Source organism: Triticum dicoccoides, chromosome 5A, assembly GCF_002162155.2.
Source record: "Triticum dicoccoides isolate Atlit2015 ecotype Zavitan chromosome 5A, WEW_v2.0, whole genome shotgun sequence".
Taxonomy (NCBI): domain Eukaryota; kingdom Viridiplantae; phylum Streptophyta; class Magnoliopsida; order Poales; family Poaceae; genus Triticum; species Triticum dicoccoides.
Genome location: NC_041388.1, coordinates 644,743,328 through 644,748,616, shown reverse-complemented (window position 1 = coordinate 644,748,616; position 5,289 = coordinate 644,743,328). Strand labels below are relative to the sequence as shown.

General features: G+C 55.1%; 1 pseudogene; it reads right to left on the bottom strand.

The window, feature by feature from the left end:
* LOC119300298 overlaps positions 1 to 3,372 on the bottom strand; it is a 10,297-nt pseudogene extending 6,925 nt beyond the window's left edge.
* Between the last annotated feature and the right edge of the window lie 1,917 nt (positions 3,373 to 5,289).

Here is a 5,289-nt window from a genome sequence, read left to right as displayed (position 1 = left end):
GTGGAGCGCGTCGATGGAGAAGAATGTGTAGCATGTGGCGCTGCCGCCGGCGAGTATAAGCAACGCGTAGCTCGCGGTGCACTTGCAGCTGTCGGCGTCTGAGCAGATGCGGGAGGGGGGGGTCGGAGGAGACGACAATGATGAGATTGGGAGGGGGCGGAGGAGACGGGAAAGGGGCGGCGGAGGGGAGGTCGTGGTGGTAGTGGCTGCGACAGCAGAAGGCATCCGAGGCATTGGGGCGGATGGCGGCGGCAGCGGCCAGCACGGCATATCGGAGTTCCATTGGCGGAGGATGGATCTGGATGGGCCTGGAATGGAGAGCCCAAGGATTTTTCTCGAAAGAATACGAAGAGGGTGGCGGGCGTGGTTTTGCAAAAGTGTCAAAACTCCCACCGGATGCGTTAGATACATATCGGACGGTCGAAATCGCTAGATGGCAGGCACACCATTACCACCAAGTGGGTCTTTTATAAGAGTAGAGATACATCTATATGTAGTTTTTAGTAGAATCTCTAAAAGACTTACATTTAGAAACGGAGGGAGTACTACATGACTATAGATCCATAATGGAAGTCACCAAAGTTGGGCCTGTAATGAAAGTTACAGCATGGAGTATCATACACTACTTTTCATATGCTATCATAATTCCACCAAACTCAAGTTGGTACTCTTAGAGCAACTCTAATGAGACCACCCATTTCGTTCGTCCGCGTCTGTTTGGGTCGGCGCAGGCAAAAGTGGTGGCCCAACGCGTCGAGCCAAACCCAAATCACGTCCGTTTCGCGTCTGCGTCGATGCATTTGCGGTCCAAATTTGCGCCTCAAATGCGTCGGCGCGGACGCCGAACGGACACCACGCGCGCCTTCTCGTTGTCCGTGGCGTCCTCATCTGGCGGCCGTCCAACTACCTGTTGTCCACGCGGTCAGCTCAATTTATGACCATGGGTCCACGCGTCAGCGACGACGGTCGTCCTTTTTAAAGCCGACTGTGCGACGGGGCCGTCCTCATCCAAACTCGCCGTCCACATCTAGGCAAGCTCGCTCCCCCGTCGCCGGCAAACCCTAGCGAAGCCAAAATGGGGCTCTTCTCCGGTGCCGGCAGCAGCAGCAGCAAGGCCAAGGGCAAGGCCCCCGTCGTCCCTTTCCCTTCCGAGGTCCTACCGCCTTGCCCGACGCCGGCACGCCGACAGAGGGTGCGTGTGAACGTGCGAGTGCACCAGGCAGAGTGGCACTGGCAGCACCGCCAGCCTCTGCCGTACCCCGACGTGACACTGCCGCATGACTCGCATCTGGATCCAGATAGGATCCCAGTGCCGACGGCGCCGTGGTCGACTAGGGCGCACGTGGAGGAGGTGCGGGGCCGGCGGGCACTGCTGATGTCGGAGCAGCACCGCGAAGCCGCGTGCGCCACAGACTCGCCGAACTGGAAGAGGTGGCTCGCCTTCGAGCACGAGGAGGCTAGGCGACGCGGCGTGCGTGAGGTAGACCGCAGCATGCCGCCGCCCCTGCTAGTCGTCCGCGAGGACCAGGAGGCGGAGGACGCCTACCAGGCGACCCTTGCGACGGTCTACCGCGAGAGTGAGCAGGACGAGCGGCACAGGGTGGAGGCGGTGGAGAAAGAGGAGGCTCGGTACGAGGCGGCCATGGCGCAGGCCCTTGCCCTCTCCGCGGCCGGCGATTGCGTGGTGCCGTCGGTGGCCCCGCTGTCTCCTCCCCGACGCAGCATCAAGGCCGACCCGGAGCCCATCGAGTGCTACTCCTGGACGGGAGTGCCGCGCGAGTGGGTGTCCGCGCCCCCGGTTTGGCTGGGGGCGACCCCAGCGCAAGAGCAGGCGTACCTCGAGATGTGGCGCGGGCGCCGACTGGCCGAGGAGTGCTGTCGCGGCGAGTACGAGGAGATGCTCGAGCGCGACCTCGAGGAGGAGGAGGCGCGCGAGGCTGAGGAGGAGGTGCGCCAGGCAGCGGCTGCACAGGCGGCCGCATAGCCCCCCTCGCTGGCCCGGCCCGCGCCGGAACAGCTGTTCGCGGCCTACATCGTCGCCGCCTGGAACACGATGTTCCCCTGGGCCGGCCCTGCACCGACGCTCATCGACCTCACCGACCCTGAGGACGACGACGCCTTGGGCAGCGCGCCACCTCGTAGTTTAGTTTTTTTAGTTTTATTTAATGCTAATATGGACGCGTGGACTCTCGCCGGCCTTTCTGGCCGGCTTTAGTGTTTAATTAAGTTGTTTTTATTTTAAATATGCATGCACAATTTTTTTGTCGGCGCCGTCAAAATGGGTCGGACCAGCGATGGGCGCATGAGCCAACCCAAACGCGGAAGCGAACGTCCGTGTCCGCCTGGCCGACCCAAACGGACAAAAATCGGACAAAATCGTCGTCCGTTTGGATCGACCCGTTGAAGTTGCTCTTAGATGATTCCATTTATTATTTTAAATGACTCGTGGTGGTACTTCATTTGTTATGATACTGTCTATCACGATATGATACAAGTGCTTTAATGTTTAATTAAGTTGTTTTTATTTTAAATACGCATGCACAATTTTTTTGTCGGCGCCGTCAAAATGGGTCGGACCAGCGATGGGCGCATGAGCCGACCCATATGCGGAAGCGAACGTCCGTGTCCGCCTGGCCAACCCAAACGGACAAAAAGCGGACAAAATCGTCGTCCGTTTGGGTCGACCCGTTGAAGTTGCTCTTAGATGATTCCATTTATTATTTTAAATGACTCGTGGTAGTACTTCATTTGTTATGATACTGTCTATCACGATATGATACAAGTATTTTCTTTTTTTCTAAACAAATACTATATGCTACGATCAATATCTCTAGTTCTACATCATAACTAGATTATGATACACCAACATGAGACAAATTGGGAGTTTTCAAGTCAAATATAATTGGGAGTGAGTAATAGGGACCTCGTAATAAAATTGACAAAAAACTTGCCCGCGCGTGAATGCAAGATAGCTGGGATCAATGTCGATTTCAATTATTCTTTTCTCTTGTTTGCTTTGCAGAATATCATGAATAACTATTTCTCAAAAAGATCATGAGTACTCGTTGATTGAGAGATCGAGCTTCACTATAATTGCAAGATGAGAATGCAGGCAGCTGGCAAGGGAAGAATGGTATTCGACTGTTTAAGTGAAGAATGAGTAGGTAACGCACCGAGGAAGTTGGCTGAGTTCTTGCCGTTGCTGAAGCGGCCGGTGGCCTTCCTCCCCGGGTAGTCCATGCCGTTGTGCGTGAAGTCCGCCTTGATCAGTGTTAGCATATGGTTGTTGTTCCCTACATCCGCTAGCGAGTCGCCGAACACGTACAATGCCGGCACGAAACCTGGGGCCGCTGCGGCCGCCATCAAAGCCATGATGAACAAGGAGCAACAAGCGACTACACTGGCACCCACCATTGTATCACACCTACAGATGCTGCTAATGCACCTGCAGCGGACTAATAAGTGCAGTTCAATTATTTGAACCTGCAACCCATTGTTGGGCTTGGGTCGAGTGCGTGTGTGGGTTTGTGATTGGGTCGCGGCCTTGTAAGGATGGCCCAGTGGGGCAACTACATATGTACGGCTCACAAGACGTATGAGGCAGCGAGTATTGATCGAGTCCTCCTTTCCCCCTTCTTCAAGCCTCTCACCTACTTTGCTCTCTCCTCCCTCATCCCCAATTCTAGATTGGGATCCGTCTGGGCATTACAGTGGTATCAGAGCAGTCCCGGAACCAATTCTACAAAATATTCAGAAAGTGATGTCTGAATACAAGGATGTGTTCGCCAAACCCACCACGTTACCGCCTCATCGACAGTATGACCATGGTATTCACCTTGAACCAGGCACTGTTCCTATCAATACAAAGCCGGTGCCTTCTAGGCAATCTCGTCCTATCGCTACTCACCTGCTCAGAAGGACGAGATTGAGAAGCAGGTGCGGGACATGCTAAAAACTGGCGTCATTGCGCACATCATGAGCCCCTACGCTGCACTGGTTCTGTTGGTTAAGAAAAAAAGACGGTAGCTGGAGATTTTGTGTTGATTTCAGACGACTGAATACTACAACCGTCAAAAACAAATTTCCTCTGCCGGTCGTGGATAAGCTGCTGGACGAACTGGCCGGTGCCACCTATTTCTCCAAGATCGATCTACGTGTTGGATATCATCAGATCCGTATGCGCGAGGAGGATGAAGAGAAGACCGCTTTCAAAACTCATCACAGGCACTATCACTTCAGAGTGATGCCATTTGGTCTGTGCAACGCCCCTGCAACTTTTCAGTGCCTCATGAACACTGTCTTCAGACGATACGTTCGTAAGTTTATCATCATATTTCTCGATGATATTCTTGTCCTTAGCACTGACTTGCAGGAACATGAGAAGCACCTGCGGCTCACGTTGCAACTGCTCCGCGAACACCAGCTTTTCGCCAAGGAATCCAAATGCTCGTTTGCGCAAACCAGCATCGAGTACTTGGGGCACGTGATCTCCAAGGACAGGGTCGCCACCGACACGACCAAGACCAGCGCCATGCAGGCCTGGCCCGTGGCCACGACAGCCACTAAACTCCGCGGCTTCCTCGGCCTGACCGGCTACTACCGCAAATTCGCCCCCCACTACGGCATCATCACGAAGCCGCTGACCCAGCTCCTGACGAAGAAAGGTTTCTCCTCGAACGACAAGGCGCAACAAGCGTTCGAGCTGCTGAAGCATGCCATGGTGAGCACGCCCGTGCTAGCACTCCCCGACTTCGCCAAGCCGTTCGCGATCGAGACCGATGCGTGCGACACCGGCGTGGGGGCGGTGCTCACACAGAACGGCCACCCCGTCGCATACCTCAGCAAGGCATTGGGCGTCAAGAATCGGAAGTTGTCCACCTACGAGAAGGAGTTCTTGGCGATGATGATGGCGATCGACAAGTGGCGGCCGTACTTGCAGCGCGCTTCGTTCGAAATAGTCACCGACCACAAGAGCTTGTGTGCGCTTATAGATCAGCAGCTGGCTATGGACCTCCAGCGGAAAGCCATGTCCAAGCTGGTGGAGCTACAGTTCTCCTTCCGCTACAAGAAAGGCGTCGACAATAGAGCAGCGGAAGCGCTCTCCCGCGTGGGCCATCTTCTCGCGCTCGACGCTCTCTCTCTCTCTGTGCCAGTCCCAATGGCTCCAAGAGGTGGCCAACTCCTACGAAACTGATCCTGACGCGCAAGAGCTGTTGGCCAAGCTCGCGGTCACCACCACCGACGACCAAGGCTGCACATTGCAGAACGGCGTCATCAGGCAGTGCGACC